This window comes from Varroa jacobsoni, unplaced genomic scaffold (assembly GCF_002532875.2).
Source record: "Varroa jacobsoni isolate VJ856 unplaced genomic scaffold, vjacob_1.0 scaffold_1472, whole genome shotgun sequence".
Lineage (NCBI taxonomy): Eukaryota > Metazoa > Arthropoda > Arachnida > Mesostigmata > Varroidae > Varroa > Varroa jacobsoni.
The window spans coordinates 223768-245281 of NW_019214374.1; the positions used below are offsets into that span (position 1 = coordinate 223768).

General features: G+C 39.0%; 1 long non-coding RNA gene across 2 annotated transcripts; it reads left to right on the plus strand.

The window, feature by feature from the left end:
- Nucleotides 1-4428, plus strand: LOC111270428 (uncharacterized). Of its 2 annotated transcripts, XR_002686297.2 has the most exons (4): nt 781-817; nt 1587-1658; nt 2134-2358; nt 3131-4428. It is a non-coding gene; the product is annotated as an uncharacterized LOC111270428 (long non-coding RNA). The 2 variants fall into 2 exon arrangements; XR_015314946.1 differs by having other exon boundaries at nt 1-1658.
- The last annotated feature ends 17086 nt before the right edge of the window (nt 4429-21514 follow it).

Genomic DNA, 21514 nt, shown 5'->3' on the forward strand with positions numbered 1-21514 from the left:
GAGAAGGCGTTGGAAGGTTTTTATACACGGTAGGTTTTGATATCTTTCGTATAGACCCCCAGTGAGGCTGAAGTTGGGCATCACCCAGTAACTGATTTTTATGGCGTGTCATCAACGGATCGTTATTTGTCTCGTCGTTGTCTCGCACCGGTCACAAATCCTCCGTTGGACCAGTGTACTGAAACGTTTGGCACGAACACCTTCGCGTTCAGGTACGTGCAAAAGGTACCAGTGAGCGTAACAATGGGAACAACGCTGAAGGGCACGTGCAGCAGTAGAAAGGGTTTCAAACCTATTGTACTCGCAATTTGCCTGCTCACTGATGCGGAGCACAGAAGCGGTTTTTTCTCTAGTCCTTCTGTAAGCTGTTTGGCTACCATGGCACATGGTATATTGATTGTCTTTACTGAAATCTCATTAAGGATGGACGCGTCTATTGTGTCAGCCGGTAACGAGCAAATGTATTATATCAAATGGCGCTATTCTTACCTCTCCTCTGTTGATGATCTTCAGAAGCTTGTGCGAAGCTAGCTATTTAGCAATGGCTTAATCACTTGGCATAGCTATTTACATGGTAAGTGCTTGACGGTGGCATTAGCAAGAGACCACGTCTTGGCTTGAACGATACCAATATTTATAGAGATTTTACACTTGAACAATTTATTAGAAACGGTATAGTGATGCATTGTCGAGCCGCTCCTCTAACGGTATCAGCAACAACAAGGTGAACCTAAACAAGTCGGCACGTAAACAAACTGATGTTCTATTGACACGGTTAACTTTGAACGTCACTGTTTATTTGTACATCGGCAACACTGTAAGCTGAAATTTTCCTTTCCTTTTTATTATACTGGAGCACTAGTGTTAATTAGGTTTCCTAAAAGCATTCAGATCAGTCGTCTAATGAGCTTCTCATGCACATCATTCCTTTCGTCAGTTGTCATTGTTCGCAAAACGCTGCCTCTATATATTTGTATGATCTCATATATATATATGTATATAAATATATACGCATTCATATCTAACTTTCCACCTATAGGATATTCGAAAACATCAACATTGTCGTATTTTCCCACATATACAGACGGAAGCGGCAGTATTTATTCTAGATTCTTTAACCATAGGAATGTTTTGCACGAGAAAATCCGAAATATAACACACTGCGCTAAATTCGATCCATAGGGTGAGCACACAATGATGGAAGGCCCCAAGCGATATTTGACCTTCTGTAAGGATACGTTGCAAAGTATTCTATTGCTGAATTGCACACTACAACCTGGTCTGATATGAACCTTGTGCACGATCGAATATAGCGTCTATTATTTTTGAAGGACTCGTTTTAGAATCTCGTAAAAGCTGTTACAGAGCATTCTCTAATAATGTTTTTTCTATATTTCCAAAATATGGCATAGTCTTTAAGGTCTTCTTTGAAGAATCTCAACATTTGTGGTAATAGTAGTTTAAAAAATGCCCGCTTTCATTACACCGATAGATTCGACGTAAGTGTGACGTTATGGCGTACAAGTTTGTAAGGTCATTTGGCCAAAGTCAATCAACACTTATTGAGTTTATCTATATATTTACAGGCGCTGATCATTTCCGTCCGGCTCAAGACTGCTGCTAGCTATATAGGATTAACGATCCTCAAGTCTCAAGCAGTAAGATAACGTTTCTTGTAAGCATTTAAATATGGCTCGCGATATGTCTAGTGTTGCTATTATTTTAGTGTGATTCTAAACGGATTTCCTATTTCGGCTTAGGCCAACGTGCTGACTCTTTTTCCCACAACGTGCGCGCCGTGGGAAAATTGTCAGACTAGTCCAGAGGTGCAGGCATCTTATCTGTCAACGTTGCGGGTTAGCATTAAGCAAATAATACATTTTAAATTAAAAAATACTTGGCATATTTCTTCTCGCCCCTTCTACTTTTTTTTGTTAATATATATTGCGTATTGGTGGCACAGGTATACGTTTTTATACACGATGTAATAGATATGCGTCTTTGTACATATATATTACACGCATTATGAATATAAAATGGTACATAATAGTTGAAGAACGTAATATAATTCGTACATACAAACAATCATTATGACTTCTCTATGCATATAAAATTATTATCAATTTATTACAGGTATTGAAGGAAATCTACTCTGGATTTTGGACACGATTGGGTTATTGTCGATGCAGTCAGGCAGCTTTAGGTCTATTTCACAATACGATAATGAAAGTGACGATGTGAAAGATTTCAGTGTTTAACTGGATTGCCCGTAATCTACATAATCCACCAACAAGATTCACTCGTTTCGGGTTGCCTATATCCACAATAAGTCCGTCTGTAGGGGTTACCCTTACAAAGGTAAAGTGTAGTTGACGACTAACGAAGGCAGATTTCATTAAATCCGGTCGAATATTTGTCCCTGACTTTTCTTAGTAGTCATGAAAAGGACACGGACAAAAGGGGCAATAGGCGTCGTGGCAGATCTAAACGGTTTATCGACATCACTGATTAGCAGTATTTACTCGTGCGTATTTATTCTGACGCCAATTAGGATAGACCGAGGAGTGTTGCTACAGTTGCTTGTCACGTATTATTGGGAAGCTTTCCATTACGATTGCTCGTCTATTAAAGATGTTCGATAAGTCGATATCGATAGTTATCGTTTGGTCCTGCTATTTCGAGGCATCCATGTTTACCAATGTACGCGTGCAGTCCTCTAGGGAATGTCTGTTTAAAACAGTTGCATATTTAAGAACAAGACTACGACAGTCAGTAGCTTGATACACTCATTCGTAAAAGAGCGATAGGTCAAATGTGAGAGATTTAATTGAACATTGCACGGGAGACTATTTACCGCAGTTGTTGGTTGTGAATAGTGGGCTCTGCCCCGCACTATTTCCATTTGCAGCAACACTCTAGACGCACATGTTGATCCATAGCTAATGTCTGGTTCTAGAGGAAAAACGTTCGAAGACGACCGTATTTCCGCCTGAAAAAAAATTCGAGTTCATTGCTAAATTTTGCACTGATTCATCGGTTGCATGCAGAATGTGTTTTTGAATCATACTAGTGGCGTCAATCAACGGGATTGAGGCTTTACTTGAGTGCCGCTTACTGTGCTTGCTTTCAGGCCACACAGCATCCTAAACATATTAAACCGACAGGTAGCAGTTGACCAGCCGTCGATGCGATGGTGGCTACGAAGGAGCGGCGTTCGAAATGCAGTATTCCACCCATTGCGTTGAAAAAGAATAGGCGCTTTTCATTCGCTCAGATATCTGTCAAAATTTTGTCGAAAACCACGACGGATTTATAATCATTCAGGTTACTCTTTACGTTCGTTTTCTTCAAGATTTTCTTTCAGTCCATTTCTTCAAACGAGAAAAATGGAAGTAATTGTGCGATTTGACAATCGCTGGAAACTGAAATGATAAAAAGCTTTTTGATAAAATTGTGTGCGTACAATTCCACAGTGGATAAAAATTCGTGGAACATATCAGTTGACGATGACGCTATGCACGGGATGCCAAAGGATGGGTGTTCTACATAGAATTAAATTTTTTCCGCTTTTTGGCACTGTCCGACAAAACCAGAAACGTTTTCACAAAAAATGTTTGCCATATTAGCGCCTCTAACGCCCTTATAAACACGTGAATGGTTTCACTCAGGACCACTTCGGGACGGAGGTCCATCGCATTATCGTACAAATAAATCAACATTACTGGGCGGTTCTTCTTACCATTTTAATTCCGACATATCAATTTTTTGGGGTATAAATATATGTACCGCTTAGCTCTTTGAAGTCTATCAGTCGATCAAAAGTGGCCCTTCTTACGTAAAGTTCTATGTCTAGCTTTCACCCTCAAGGTGATATTTTCAACGTGAAATTCAAATTCAGGTTGAGACACATCTATTTAAGCCACAGTTCAGGAAGTACGGCTCAGTATATTAGCGAGACATGCTCAATCAACGCTAAGCAGAACCCGACATTCTTGTTTTGAACCTAAATATAGTTACTCTGTTCGTTATGATTTAAACTGAGGGGTGATGCCGAAGTGCTAGGCAATAATAAACAATCTATCTGTTCGCACCGATTTTGATACAAAGCACGACATTTGCATTGAGTAGGTATTATCAGTATTACCTTACACACATAAACCATGTACCTATGTATTTGAAGAATTGCAAAACATCTTGAACTTATTATATCGTTTTGACGCATCATAGGACACATAGGGGACACATAGGACAAATGAGCAGAATCGCCCGAATTATAGTCATAATGAAATGAATATTACATGTAAGCTTTCCCAGCAGTATCTGCACGGGGTCCGCTGCATCGAAAAGAAACATCGATCGGTCTTCCACAAGTGAACCGTAAGTACGTGCATACGCTTTGATATACTGTGGTTTGTTTTGCATTTACATAGGGCATACGTCAGCGACCGTTTGGACAATGGCCTCGAGCATGGATGCACGGTTCAAGAGCACACATTAAGCTTCCCACTCACGCGCTTTCAGCGATTACAATTTATATATTTTTAAACGTTTACATAAACAACTTTCCTGTCAAACTAGAGGAATTCAACTTTGCAGTGAATAATAAATTATGAATTTTCACTATAAACTGCCATTAGGTATTGTTGAAAGGTTCAGCTAGGTTTATTGTTAAAGGGTTAAACGCGACATGGCGTGTCCTCAAAGTATCAGCGACATAATTGAGCTTACTCCTTGAGTTACGCAAAAAAAGTGTACTTCACGGTTTCTCACGGTTGATGACTGTGGTCGACGGCAGGCCGAAGGAGCAAGCAGCCTTTTAACTGAAGTTGGCCGCAATAAGAATGAACCCAGTAATTCAAGGCCGACGCGTACGACAAGTTTATAGTACGATTTGTTGTTTGCTTTCAGTTTTTTTTTTACTTAGATCGAAGCGACACACGATTTTATTTACGGTGTTACGTACACTTTGAGACGATCATCTTTTTTAAGCATGGTATTCCTAGTTAAAAGGAACAGAATGTGACAGTTGATCAGGTGCAGGGATGTTAGCTACGAAAATATTCTCACCGTAATTATTTACTTGTCAATTTCAACTTATTTGCATAAAATTTTTGATAGAATTGCAGTAATAACAACGATAACAATATTGGAACACGGAACTTTGGAATTAACATATATATGTATAGTTCCATGCCAGACGTTTGGTTCTAACGAGTAAATCATTTGAGCCTTAGTTTGTTTGATATTTATCAGTTCCGAAGGTACATCTCAACGTTGTAACCGTTGCTTATTCCATTACTTAAGGCAACTGAGATAAACATATCTTTGGCAGATGGTAAACACGAGTAAAATTTTCTGCGCTCGCAAAGTGGTATTTTTCAATTGCAACTTGCGAAAAAACTTCCTCAAAACAACCAAAACTTTTATTTATAAAACAAATGTTTATAGTACCATTCGGGGGTATCTGGAAAGGCGCTGAAAAAGGGCCGGTATTATCGAAAAGTTACTTGACATAACTGTTGCCAGGGGTATCCGGGACTCTCCAATAACACGACAACGCAATAGCACGGTTCGTTACCAAATCTACTACTCATATTCTAATACTGAACCAGCAATGTGCCAGCTGCTACGTATCGACTGATCGCCCACGCCGTGTTCTTCTATATTCAAAAGAGCCTGCATCGAAAGTTGGTTTCCAAGATAAAAGCAGCATACTAATAGTGAAATGATTGGCCTCTAGACTAGACTCAGGTGATGGCAATTATGCTAAAAAAGAATCCCCTTAAACCCCTCAATGGTTATGTCGGCCCGGAAGTGGCTGATGAAATTCATAAACAAAAATCCTATTTGGTGTTCGAGGCTTGCGTAATTACAAGCACGTCTTTTAAACGAACACTCATTTCACGCGGGTCTTATATACCATGCGCTTAGTGAGCGATACACCAGAAAAAGAACGGCGCAGTAAAATTATAGCGGGCTTTTCTAAGATAATGAATGCGATTAATAAGAAATTGGTCTAACGTGCGGCTATTGTCTTCCTCCCTTTGGAAGTAACATATCATAAATGAGTGCAGATCAAAAGCCGTGTAAACTTTTTAGTTAAACAAAGCTCTGCATAGAAAATAAACGATTTACACAAAGAAAATATAAAAGCCAATGCTGACTGAGTCTGCCGTCATAAGTAAATTGCAGCTCACCTCTTGTATATTAGCGCTAAACAAGGGCGCCTTTCGCAGCAAAAAAGCTTCACCTTAAAACTGCCAACTGGCCTAAATTCTAAGTTATATCTAAGAGCTTGTATAACTAAAAATGGTACCTTAGCCTAAAAAACTAAAATGTCCTTTAAATGGCCTTAAGTGAAGATGTTAATTTATAGACAATTTATATTAAGAGTTACCTAAAGATACTGAAAATCGCTAAGGATGGCCCAAAACCGCGATCGCTAGTCGGAAATCAAGGCCGAATGGCGCCATCCTAGTGAAAACACTATAGTCAGTAATTACGTTAATTAGGAACCTGCTAATTGATTTGCACTTGGCTTCTGGAGTCATTTTCGACCTAGAAAGTTCCTGTAGATATGAAAACCTACATTAGTTGCATGCAGGTATTTTATAGTAGTCAGCTGAATATCTAATTATAAAAGAGGTTCTTTTAACATGTGTATTTGCTCATTGCGTAGCAAATTTAAAAAAAATAAAACGTTATTTATTGATAAAGATAAACGTAAAGATTATCTAGACAACGAATTCGGCATGTTCTAGAAGTGTCACCCCTGACGGTCATATTTATTTATTACAACCGTTATTCATTGTTGTTACAGCATTTGACCTAAGGCCCAAACCGCTAACTAATCGTTTTCGAAATATCTTTCGCTTAGGTCACAAATAACTTTTTTTTTTATAGTATCATACGTCTATCGATATTGGTAGAAGAGAAGTTGTTGCTCAAATACGCTATGTATGAAAAAGTTCAATAGCATTCAATTTTATGCTGACAGTAGGCCATAGATGTCAAAATTTAAGGCCTCAAAACGGCTAGAATGTTCAAAATGCGCGAAGAGTTTCAAAAAGACTTACCATATTCGGACTACTGGCAATCGATACTGTTCTGCCTAGAACAGCCATTAATTTTTGTATCAGTTATTTTTTTTTTTCGTTCACAACACAAAAGCGAAGTGACGTTTATGGAGGTGAGGTACCATTACGGTTACCTCACCGTACGGTTGAAAGGACACAGATTCAACGTTAATACTCAATCGGGTCGATTAGAACGGATCAGTTGGAAGGCTCATACGAATCAGCAACACCAAATGATTTTTCAGGATAAAACAAATGGCGTAACATTTTAATTTTTTTGGTCTCTCGACAGACAACAAAATAGAACATGGCGGATGGTCGCTCTGCTTGTGGGTTACCTGAATGCGCCCGATTCAAAGTTACCGAAGTTTCGCAAGATAGAATAAGTTTTAAATTACCAAGGGCGAAATATATTTGATTTGTCGTATTTTCGAACGAAACAACCCACAGACCTTGAAATGATTTACCTGGCGTGACAATTTTCCGTCCGTTCAAACGTCGTATCAACATGACAGCGTACCGTTAACTGTTACATCTCTATGAGTAATCTTAGGTCCGGAATTCTGCCATCAATCGTGAACAGTTTTATCGAACGCATCAGCGATCGTTACTATAACTTGTCCATTAAATTGAAGACCGTTATCAATAATGGTTTCATATGAATTGATGCCTCCTATCATCCAACTCAGAACAAAACTCAGAAAAGCTTATTAAGGTACATAATTAGGCTTTTAGCTTATGGAACAATTAAGCTGGTTCTGCATAATTGATTTTGGTTCGTGGATATCGATTTCCGCTATTGATCAGGCGATCGTTATGTTGACAGACGGTAGTGTGGATTTGTTGTGATATGAACATAATCGTCGAGACTTATTTCGAAAGGGTAAATGGTAGCCAGCTGGTATGAAATGAGCTCAATGCACCGTAGGTTTCCGTCGCAGCTATGACGAACGCCTCGGTCTATAAGGCAACTAAGCTGCTGTCACTCCTTCCAGTTGTGCGAGATAGGCCTATAGACCTGCCCTGCTATGAGTTTGACAGGTCCTAAACTGTGAAAAAAAAAAAATTCCATTACATATTTATTGCTTTTTTAATTGGTTTTTGTCTTGAACGAGTCTGGGCGGGCTCGTCTGTTCAGCCGGCTCACGTAGTAATACTGCCGCCTCTAATTGTCCCGTTGAATTGTCTGCGTGAAGAGCGTAGCTTTTTCTCCTCGTCTCTTAACGAATAAAGAAGCCATTTCTTAACCAGTTCATTGAGTGTTCATCATTTCTCATCACGCTCAGTTTTTGATAGCTGAATGCAGCGTTAATCCAGACGTCTTCAATCGTCTCAAGTTAGAGTTATGTTTGAATTCAGAACTGTTTTTAAGAAGGCGCATTATAATTGCTTCCCCGGAAGCGGAACGAAGTGTGGTCAAAGCATTCGTTGCCACGTGCCCAAGTTTAAACTTGAAGAAGAGATTCATGCCAATTTGCTAACGAGTGAGGTTACTTCTTCAGAACACGTAGCAATTAATTGAATCCAGTTATAGGATAACTTTATGCGTAGAGGATCCCATGTAAACTAACAACAGAACGTTTGGACAGCTGGATTTTCTAAAGGCAACATTGAAAAGACGAAAACCTTGATAATTTATCCATGTTTGCGATTATCTATAGTATACAGTGTATACGATTCTAATATAGTACCGCTAGGTAGCGGCGCATCAGAAAACTACCCCTTTCTCATTTAGTCAAGACGTTCACGCTTATCGTTCTTCTAGTATTAGTAGTCAGGACGAACAAAGTTTTCAGGTTATCGTACTAATCTTAGAATAGTTTTTTTTTTTTTTTTTTTTTTTTTTTTTTTAACATCTTCGCTAAATATGCAACGCCAAAGACCTTGTACTACTTCACGGAGAACAATCGTCGAAGTATATGAGAGTACACGAAGTGACGCAATGAAACCAGCGTCACGACTATGATTGTGATAGGATTCTTTATCCGAGACCGAGACCAGTTATACGAATACATTGTTATACCCAGATAGAGTAAACAATGGATATATCGCGTTCATGTCTGAGAAGCTTATTTCATGAAAAAAATGGTACGGAACAGTTGCAACAAGCTAAAGAGATTCTTCAAACGTTAAACCTGGCGTTGCAGTGAAACGCGACCCAATCGTACTTCCGAGTGGGGATGAATATCATAGCTCCGTCAATTTACGCCTTGTTGACAAACTGTAGAACACGATCGGTGCTTTTCAATAATAGAGGAAATAAACAATGGCAGAATTCTACAGACACATGTTGATGCTCCTGCAGATCGTACAGCACGACAAAACATGAGCAACTTTGCGATTGTTTCCACGTATAACAGGGCCCATATCTAAGTCAAAACTGTGTTAAACAGGACTCATACTTTGCCCAAACTAATGGAGGAACGTTTATTTATAGAAGTAACAAGTGTGCCAGTTTTCGAAATGGATGACGTCTCAAACGACGTAGCCAAACTAGAAATTTGGCTAAATTTATCGTAAATTCTACCTAGATATTCAATGAATGCAACTGGAAAATAATACCTTCCTGAAAAATAATTAGCTTTTAATAGAAAAACATATTATACTCGAAGTCATTTTGGATCATTTCGATTACGTGAAAACAAGATTGCAGCAGATAGCTTTAGATAAACAATGAAATATTATGTTAAGAAAGAAATTGTTGACCGTGTAAATACTCTACCTCGCTTTTATTAACCACTGAAAATATAAACTCACAGTGTAAGCCTTTTTTTTGGGCTGGTCGATGTCTGCACAAGCTATTAGTAATTTATGGCATATTTATTAACACAAATGCACTAGTATCAGTTTTTTACTGTACACGCTACATGGATATAACAAGCAATTATAATATCTGGCCTAGAAATGCCAAGGACAACTGAGCGTTGCTGGAAATCCGTATCTCTGCTAAAAGCAAAGCAAATTAATAATATAGATCATGCTAATTACGAAATTGACCCAACAACAGGTGGGTCTTCGGGAAGCATCACAGGATTCTTACTTCTCAGTAACTTAAACGGCTCACGTCGCAAATATAAAAATTAGATTAAACGCTTACTAGTGTAATATGCGGATGCGTACTAATACATTCCTATAAAGAAGTGACAATGCGGAGTCTATAGATGTAAAATTAACTATTGTGTATAGTTTTTGTTTCGATAGAACAACAAAGAAGGACAGCTTTATTTTTTATATGCTTTATAGAGCATTTTTGCTAAATGTCTAATTGTCTATGGACAATTGTATAACTTTGCTGCAATATCTGATATAATCACGCGTACGAGCTTAATGAGCACAATTCCATTATAGGTGTTCAAATAACCATTAGGTCGTTACCGGAGATGTTACTCATTGTTTTGGTCCTGAAAAAGAGACAAACATGGATCCATTTTTTCAGTGTTCTGTATATGACTAAGTAGGCCCATCTGTGAATAGCCAGTGATTGTAAGGGTCGACGTGCTAGTAGCGATAACAAAAAACAGTACAGCGCAGAAACGACGCTTTTAAAAAGAAAGTGTTACGTCTCTATTAATGGATTGGCGGTCTATATGTTGCAATATAGCAACATGGCGCTCGCTTCAAAGAGTCACTGTATCCGAAGGTATTATTTTTCCCGCCATCGTAAATTTAGAGTAGCCAGAAAAAGTAGATAGTATAGAAAAAATAGATAGACTAGTATTACCATTTAGGTTTCATGCGCGTCTAACTCATATATAAATCGCGATGATACCAAGGAAATAAGCCCGGTTTTTTTTTTCTATCTTCTCCTAATGAAAACTAGAAATTTGCAATAGCAAGATAACAATTAGATTACTAAAAGGCAACCCAGCCGCCGGGTCTTGTAGTATGAAGATTTCTAATTGCTTATCCCTCTGCTCTGACATGCGCTTCAGACATGCTTTGTTATTTTAGGCCATTAAGCCCAACAAGGCTATAGCTACGAATGCAGAAAAGTGATCTTTGCTGCGTTGACTTACAAAGCTGCTAACAATGGCCTTATATAGGATCCGATTTAAGGCAATGTCTCTTGTCTATTTGTTATCTATTGCTATTATATTTACTCTACTCCGCGTAATATGTGTGAACAGATATAATTAAGTATTATCAATGTAAAGTTTAACAACATTGCAGTTTTTAGAATGAATCCCGAGCTAATTATGTTTTCTTTAATCTTTTTTCACCACGCCAGAGCGGTGCATAAACAATTACTAAAGCCGTCAAAGCCATTTTTAAAGTAATCACGATACATATATGAGTTCCACTTGTTTTTTTTTTTTGTTAGACTAAATACACGGTAGATGGTTGTACACACAAACACAAGCACAAGCAATCGAGTTTTCCTCCTTCTTCAGTATTTTAAGGATGAAAAAATTAATCCAATCAAAGTATCCAGCATACGTTAATCTATTGTTGGATATATACTGTATGTAACAGATTGTATGCACAAGAGATATTCAAATAGGGTCCTAAACGCCTAAAAATGAGTTTAAAAATAATGCTTCTGACTGCGGAGGTAAATAAATCACTTCGACCAGTGCGAAAACGCACTGATCTATGTTTATAAGAAAATGATCAAATACTAAAATGGTAGTCGATATTTTTCCTTCTTAGGTTTTTAGAAAATCTCATCTTATTGGTCGTTACAGCGGAAAGGCTTCTTGTCCTAATACGTATCCCTTAAGGTCCCTTCCTAAAAGCTAAGTGCTCTGGATATCAATTCTTCTGAAAATCCATATGCCGTAATTGAGTGTTTTCCACAGTTTACGATCTATGTGCCACGCTGTGCTGACCTTAGCCTAGTTAACCATTAATTATATTGTGACATTTATTCTACAGTCGGCCTTGTGCTGTTTTTACTCATCGATTTGCATGTTGCTCATTCGTAACTTCGCTGCAATAGAGTCTTTACTAGCAATGAGTTCATTACAGAGGGGAAGCTATATTATAAGGCTGCCTCTGTCTACGTGCTGTATATGCGTTCTGAAGGAATCAAGCTAATACTCAAGCTTAATCGAACTCTAAAGCTCAACGAACATTTCCTGCCAGTTATACGTGTCATAACAGAATCATCACCGTATCGTGCAGACAAATGTCCGGTGACCAAAGCGACCCCTTGCAGGGTACGCCATAGCCTCTAACCTTTTATCAAGCTCTGAGTGAGTTTTTCGATATTTAACTTAAAACATATGGACCTTTCAGCGTATTTAAAATGTTCATTTTTTTCCTTTCTATGTTTCATAACCAGCCACACAGGTACTAGGATATTAATTAGGCAATATACGCATCTGGGCGTGACCCAGGCTCTAATGGACTCGATCGGGCAATTCTGGCGGAAAAACTGTTACGTGTCCAATTATCGTTGACGCGAATACATGTTAGACCGAATATCCTATCGTGTTTGTAAGGAGAAGCTCTGAGAGCGGTCGGCAGTTGATACTTAATGCTTTCTTGAAGCAATTGACAGTGGATTGCGGAAGTTGGATGTTTGCCTATAAAGCCAACCCGATCGTACTTTCCGTCCATCACCCAGACTGATATAATAGTGGTAATAATAAACATGTAATTTCCATAAGTGTAATTATTGGAAACCTCCAGCGAATTATACAGTGGGTGCACCGTAGAAGAAAATCTCGAATAAATAAGTAACCGCTTTACACCCACGAAACGACGGCGAATTATGTGTCTCGCACATTTGAATTATTTACAGCCTCTTAGTCTTCAACGTAAACTCAGAATAGGTGGCAAAAAAGCCTCTCCATGTATAATAGTGTTACCTCATTAACAATAACATGTCATTATTGTCAACTTGCGTAAAACTTTAATAGTAAGTTAATAACATCGAAAACTGGCTGAGAGTAAAATGTGTCTTTGAGCAGCCTCACAAGTAACGAATCTATCGACAGTTTAACTCTGACGAGACATGAACTTTCGGTTCTGCAGAAAGAGCACGACAATCAGCTGCTGATCGTATTAAAATCTGTGATCACTGACCGTAGTAAAAATCTGCGTCTGTAAATGGTGGCAAAATTACTTGGCAGAATTGAAAACACTTACGGGTGCACATTGAACAGCCTGAACTCTTGAGAATGGACCTTTTTGGAGGCAATCATTCCGCGGCGGCACTATGGCGGCATAATCATTTAAACATGTGTGGCAAGCGGCTGAAAAAGCCGCTCACATGAATAGAATTCAAAAGACAATAGCGGATCTGTTTAGACTTAACTGTTTGTCGCGATAAAGTGAGTGCTCTATTATAGAATACTTTCTTTATAACACACAAATTCTGTGTAATGTAAGGCTGCTAGGGTATGTTTACGTTCGAAAATAACTTCTCTACTAGTCATGATAAACGACATTTAGACGGAGCTTCCTGGTGCTATGTAGCTTGTATGCCGCTCTATCGAACTTCTGTTTTGTGGCCTCTAGAGATATATCGCTGCGACAACTAGATCGTCGGTAGGACCATTGAGGCGTTGTCCTCAAGTTTCATCACTCTTGTGTTCTCAACGCTTCGAAATTTCATGGTGATAACGTGTCAGAATCGCTGGAACGAAGTTATAGCGGTCGTTTAAGAGCCGTTAAAAAAAAAGTAGAAATCGCGGCATTTACGAGATAGTATTGCATTTTCTCATAGTGCGAGCGCTTATTAGGTAACGAACGGCTTTTTAATTACGTCCAGGTAATGCTTTCTATTCACAGACGCACTCTGTCATAATCCGAGGATAGTCGACTCGATGTTGACGTTCACCGGGAGACACGCAGCTATTTTTAACTAATTAATATGGTTTAAACATATGAAAACTACAGATTTTGCATGCTTAAGTGCCCGAATATCCTGATTTGAGGTTAGGTCAGGACGTCAGATATTTTCTGCTGCTGCTGTGTGTCACGAGCGGCTTATCACTATATACCTAATGCGCTTGTATTACCTCATTGGCCATTCCCAGTGGGAAGCAGCAGCTGATGATTTCGTAAATTGGTCAACTTTTAGATTTGCCCTGTTTTTCTTTCCTGATAAGACACAAATTGCCCAGTTTATCATTTGATTTTAATAATAACAACAACAACAACAATCGGGTTCATTCGCTTGCGTTCGGCGTACCGACAAATTTATCTACTAGACAGTATAAACGTTTTTGCGTGAGTATCAAACGTCGTCTAAGTATAGGGTATAGTATGATATCACAACGTATGCGCGCCAAAAAAGTGACAAATTCTTGAATTGAAGGCGAGCTATTTAATTTTGTTAAGGAGAAGATACGCTGAAACTTGATAACTTTATGGCTCGTCCTTCTAGCTCTACTGGCGCTTAAGGCAAACACGGGAATCCGAGCTTTTTAGAAATCCTATTTGAAAGATGAAAAATCAGGCTCGATAAATTCGAAATCTGTCATAGTTCTTTCGTAACTAACAGCTCACGTGTCGAAAGGCCGTGAGGAAACTAGAATACATCCCGTCAGTTTAAAGGATACTGTAGAAAGCTAATTCATTATGAGAACTCATTGTATTGAGTACTCCTAGTGTTCTACGGCTAGGCTTATTGGTTATGAATAGAGTGGTTTGTCAAATAGTATCGAGTGCCGGATGCAGATACACAGCTTTTCAGGGACACATTTGCTGGCAGAAACCTGTTGTCAGGCGCGGGATACTGGCGTTTATAGCCATACCTGTCCGCTAACATTTCGCCGAAGATTCAGGCAAGCGAATATTTGAAGTCTTAGGGCTGTATCCAGTCGGCCTTAAGCTAAAAGTCAGGATGCCTGCAGTTAACGGCAAACTTAATTGAACGTATTGAGCATGCCGATGTACATATATAAGTCGTGTTTGCCTAAAGCGAACTTCGAGAAGCTATAAGAAACATTATATACCCAATCAATTAGACGCCATAGGCGCTAAATGTCCACCTGATAAGAAGTTGCCCATACCTCGATCGAAGTGGGCATCGCTGGCAGTAAAAGCCATCGTTACAATGAGGACAGACAACTTGGTTGTTTTTAACCTTTGATCACGAATCCTGTTAGTACCATACTCTGCCTCAAGATGGCGATTGATCTCATCAATTAAGAGAAAGTAGAGTAACTTACCTTAGCTTGCTTCTATAGCAGGACCTACCATTCTTCAAGAAGCAAAATTTTGGTCCCGATTCTACATCCGTACCTAAATATCTACAAATTATCATAGCTGAAAAGAAACGTAAGCCTAAGGTGGCGTCAGGTTTCTATTAGGCTAAAAATGAAAATGTAGATTTCACAGAAAAGTGTAGCTTTTTTTTTTGAACAGTTTTTAGGTTTGAACGCTGAACTATGGGCCGAAAGATAGAAAAATCACCATTTGATATTTTCCGCTTTCTTTTACTTCGGCACATCAGCTCCGAATTTCGAAGTTATACTTGCGTGCAGTATCAAGGTGTGCAACGTTTTTTTTTTTTATGAAGTAATGAAGAATACCTTCATAGAGTTGGCTTTCGGCCTCGTTATACGAAAATAACTGACCGACGCAACTTAGGATTGGCAAGATAGCTTATATTACGAACAGAGAAGTTTTTCAAAATATCTTGTTTTAACATACCATTAAACATTTCTATTGGCTGTTACATCTTACTGTTACATCTTACATTACTGTTACATTTCGCATCTTAAAACCAGCGAACATTTTTGCAGAATATTTCACGTAAAGTCTACTCTACGAACCCCTTTTAAAGTTTTACTAAACTATGTAACAGTGATGACGTTTATTGTATTAAATAAATTTATGACCTTCTTATGCTTAACTGTGTATGGCTTCTGCAGGCAGAAAAAAAACTTTACTTTGAGAGTTAAAGTTCATCTTCGCTGCTTTAGCTTTGCTGTTGCTTTAATAAAATGCTCATTAAATCTGCCGAACTTTTTTCACGATGTCGCATTATTTATAGACAAGCGCGCATTTTTTTTCCACATACGGCTCTACATACAATGGCTATCTATCGTCACCGTTAGCTAAAAAATGACAAGGATGGCTAGCTGTACGCGCTGAATGGACGCTGTTCGTATAGTTATCCTGAACTCCTTTTTAGCAAACAGGCGCTATATTAACCTTATTTCAGTGTTCATCTATTAAATGATTAGTAAATCGACTATGTGTCTTCGTCTTCGTTGAGTAAATGTTCGTATGCGAAGTGCTACTCTGAACGGCACTGAAGTTCTACACTACACGCGTCTACAATTAATACAATTTTCCCCTGAATATTACATCTGTCCCCATGATAAGTTCAATGAGTCTTCAAAGCAAATCGGGACGTGGAGTGGGATGAATTGTGGATAAGAATGTTTATTTCAAACAGTTATCTTGAACAAATGTAAACCTTACATGATTCATCTGTTAATATTTTTGTGGTATTTTTTTGTAGCGTTAATTTACTTTTAATGCCCTTGACTTTTATGAGTTAGTTACTTTTATCCCTAGAAGATGTCGTTGAGGAACTACGAAGGGTGATCAACTGCAGAGTTCAGTGTCTGTTGTCAAAGTATAATGCGTCGCAGGCACCCACGGCAAACCGCCCAACAGTAGCCATTGCGCATTCGGCTATGCAACGATTACTATAGGTAACACCATCGAGGCAGACAGGGTCCAATATTCTCGGGCATACACAGCTAGAAAAGTTCTTACATTGTCCATGGACCAGCTCTGAGTCACGTGCCCCGGCACATCTGGCTTCACATGGGCTGCCGTAGTTTTGCCCTTTATAGCAGACGGGTATGTATTCTCTCGTGCAAATGCAAGGGACATCTGTAGGAATTATACGTACAAAGTTATATTGTAAGTATGCGAGGCGTAGCCGGAATCGAATTATAACCATATGTCCAGTTTTGACGGTGGAAAATTTCGTAAAATATACTCACCAACAGGCTTTACAGCCAGGGTGTAGGCGAAGGCAGAGGCCAAAATGACGAACTTCATGGTTGTTTGTTAAAAGAGAACCAAGCGTTTGCTGAATTTCGCAGTGTTTTCGCTGGCTTTTATATGGATGTTTGCGGGATTAGCTTGCGTACGGCAACTATTGATTATTATTTGATCTACCCATACGAGAACGCTTCTTGTGGGTCTTGTTCGCACAGATTTTGATTCCATTGTTTATGAAAGCTGAGCAACTGGTTGGCTTAAGTCTACTCCGAATCTCAATCTCGATTGCGATATCCGTTTGACGAGTGAAACATGCTTAGACGTTACCTAATAAGAGATGTAAACATCAAATGGTACAACGGCGTCCATGACTACGCAGACCTGGCACGAACGTGTTTCTAGATCGCTATTAGCAGGACTTTAGCAAAGGGTAATTAGCAGCCGCAAATAACATCATTCATAACAAATAGTATTTACAAAATTCCTACCGCATTCTTGAGCAGTTTCATCACGCTAAAGACAGCTTGTTTCTTCGATAACAAACGTGAAAATCTATCGCGGTTGGCGGGCTCGGAACAGCTGTCCAGAGAATCGCCATTGTTGGGAGTATTTGCGACGCACATGTTGGAACTTTTACCGCGTTCGGCCTCCGGACTCCTTGAACATAGACGCTGAAGGATTTTGCAGGTCGTAAGAGCCGACGACAATTTTAGTCAACAGTTTTAGTCATAGCAAACTTATGTGTTTGTTGCTTGTAACAGACCAGTCGTTCAAAAATAGAAGGCAGGAGATATTGATGAAAGCCGTTTTCGATGATACGGCCAAAAGACGGTTTTTTTAAACGGTACTTGCATTAACCGAGTTCTACTGATTTATTCGAAATATGAAAAGAGAGATACGTAGTGATTTTGTTAGGGTGAGATCAATGGTTGTGAAAGCCGACATTGGCTTGTTCGACGGTGTACGTACCGTAATTCTAGGAAAATTAATGACGAAACAACCTTTGCGAGACTTGACAAGATAAAATTTTTTCAAAAATTTCCTTTATTAGAAAGGTTAGTACTTTGCTTAACAGTCGTGCCGTTTGCCTTCAGAATGTCTGTCAGTGCTCTGTTCTAGGACACATCCTTTTCTTCGTATTTACCATAGATGTTAAACGTATTACATCATATGGCATAGCGTGCATATTTCGTACTTCTTAGACTTCGGTGTCCCTAACCAAATGAAGAAACAAGACTACTTCGGCCTCGAGTTCCCATTGCTAAGAGGTAATGCAAAATATGGACGAGCGGTGATCCAATCGTGTAAATAAACTACAGCCAAAGTACAACGAAGAAAATGTTCGTGTTCATTATTTGTAATCATAGACCCTCATCGCTGTTCCTATAGTTTATACAATCCTAGAATAGGTAGAGAGTACGCACGAAGCACCTGTTCTAAAAGGCTTAAAAAGTTTCAGCTGCGTAGCCGTCCGAAATGCACAACTATGTGCCGAAGATAAAAAAAGAATTTTGCCGGTCCTCATCCAGTCTTATTAGATGTTTGCGGGGGATCATGCTAATACGTTCACTCAAACTTGTCATTAAAGCTCATTTTCTAAGTTAGGCTTTATGTATAATTTGGATTTTTACACTTGACATATTTCATACAACTTTAATTCTATTTTAAGCACGCACTTGCTATCCCTCAATATAACTCCTGCGGTAAATCAAAGCATAATATAGAACGAAAATTTGGCCTGATCGAGTTGAAATGTGGATCGAAGTTTCCCAGTGAGCGGCGTTCATTAATAGCTAGAGTGAGTTGAAAGAGGGCCTATAACGTTATATTTTTCTATTTAAATGTATTCTTTTGATGAAAGCAAACAATACTGAATGGCGTATAACAGTCAAGAAAGATTTATAGCGGCCAAAAGAGATTAAGGCGCCCATACACTGCGTCAGGCCTCGACCGCTAAAAGTGTAAATGGAAGCGGGTTATTTAACGGTGCAGAGACACTGCACAGCAGCCGGCATCGGAGTAAAACAATCGCCATCTACGAATTACAATGGAGGCTGGGCTGCCTACTAACACATAGTACTCGAGAACGCGAATACGAGGCTTACTGGGGGGCAAACTTTCCGCTGGTCAGTGCCTTTGGATTCGGTAGCGCAAGCATTGCTAACAGCGTTGCCCTTATAACATTCAGCACGGAAGGACACCAGCCTGTGCTTCGTCTTAAGAGGTTAACTATTATATTAGCTGTAGAAAAACAAGAAATAATAATTAAACTGACATAATTGAAATCGCACCCCCAAATCTACCTAAAAATATTTAATCAAATCAAAAAAGAAAGCCTGCTTCAGCGTGTTAGCAAAGCTTTCAAGAAGAACAAACTACGAGAATTTCATTCGTAAGAACTGGTCCTCATCGTTGTCCTAAACAATGTGCAACGACTGTACCAAGCATAGAAGGTACCAAATAGATCGTTCACTTATATTCAAGTCCTTTAACTGTATTTTATCGAGGATTTTCACTGTAGATGCCTATTTTAGATATTTGTAGAAGTCATTATTATCGTAACATAGACGTACTCAAAGGACAGCTATGCGGACGCATCTAGCTCCTGGTGGAGTACGCTAAACAAGGATAGACTGAAGGCAACATCTTGCCAAACACAAGAACGATAGAGATTCGAAGCTTTTAAACGCGAAAAATGCAGGATAGTAGTGTTTTTGCATCTCTGTAGGCCAGTTAGCCGTTATGCCGTCTTTTCTAACATTTCAACTGAATACTATTTTTCTGGTTGTCTTTTTATATATCTGCACTCAGGCTGTCATCGATTCATCTAGACCTAAATAAAACGATATGAAAACATATTTTCTTGATAAAAATTCAAAGAATAAATAAGTTTATTGCTACACCTACATTTAACGAGTAGTTGATAGAGAGTAGCTGATTGCACGAGAGTCATCGAAGCTTAAGGAGGGTATTTTCAAGGAGAGGCCTCCACATGCTGAACCACTGTATTAGTGACATATACTTAATCTGACGGCACAGATGTCTCCGTTCAGCGTTCATAACGAAATTGTATTAAGGTCCCTTACTAATTAGCGATTTAACCGGCCTCTCTGAACTCGGAAGGTGAATTACTGCGCACCACATCAATGTATATATTTCAAGCCACCATCTTTGATTCCTGCTAATGAATCAACGTAATATTCTTATTGGATGTTTTATACTTGTTGGTGTTTGTTCTCGACCTGAACTTATTGCTTCTGCGACCCGTATCTTACTTATGCATTGTCCTTTTGGTTGGCCTGGGTCGCTTTTGTTCGGATGCAGCCCTTCACTGAAGTCCGTGCTTTGGCTTACTGAAGCTCTTTGACTAAGAAGGACAAGAGCAAATAGAACCAGACCAACGACGTGCGAGCGACGGAAAGCCATTTGTCCGCTTTCGACAATTTCTGTTTCCAAATGATACTGCTGTGGTTATGCTGTGCGTCTTGTAATTTTGTTTGTTTTCCTTTAGCGAGTTCCTTAATATTACTATTCTATGGATATAAACACGATGAATGTAAATAAACACTCTCTCCAATATGAGTTTACCGTTCGCGCCTTTGTGCCCACTTACCTTTGCATCCCATAGCTACATTAGGGCGGTCGTGGCAACCAGCTAACCAAATTATTCTGCCGACAATGTTTTGTCCTGCTGTTAGAACATTACGTGCTATTTGGTCCTACCCGTATTCGTAGCAACTGGTTCAACTCGATCATTTAATTCACATGGTGAAGCCACTTTAACGGTGACCATTCAGATTCAACTAAGCGGGTGAGTGTCTATATATAACTATAATCATTATAACGTTACCCCTAAGTTTCTACGTCAAAAAAAACGCATCAGCAACCAAGAACAAATAAAACTACTATATTATTATGCGATAGGGTTTTCTTCGAAAGGAAACTTGGTGCTCCATCATGGTGATGTTCTGCCGTCATTCGATTACAGAACACATATTTATTGTGTCTATTGAAAGGTACTTTATTTAGTACTTCTTTTTCAATCTTCTCCATCTCGAGGGGCAACCGATAGCACTTTCGACACTATGTCAGATTATTTTCAATAGCAATAGGTTGTAGAAGCTACCAGGATATTCATTCCGCGTACGAAGGGATGCAAGTTTATTCAATAACGGTTTCTTCCAAAACGGCCGAAGACGCCATTTTTGCACTTCACAAGTCACATTTACGTAGTAACCTTAGTTGAAAAGACCCAGTTTTTGTGGCCACATTTAGCTGCCTTCAGCAGCCCTTTGACCCGGTGAAATATTGATAGGTAATATCGAGGATGCTATCCTTTTTCGCTATCAGATTTCTGAATTTCAGGTTTAAGACAAAACGTTAGTATTTGAATAAAACAACGACGACGACAGCTTTGTTTGTTTGTTTGTTTGTTTGTTGTAGGGCAAAAGAAGGGCTTTTCAAATTAGCAGTCTAGTTAGCCAAGTATAATAATCGATAGCGCTTGAACACCGAGTTAA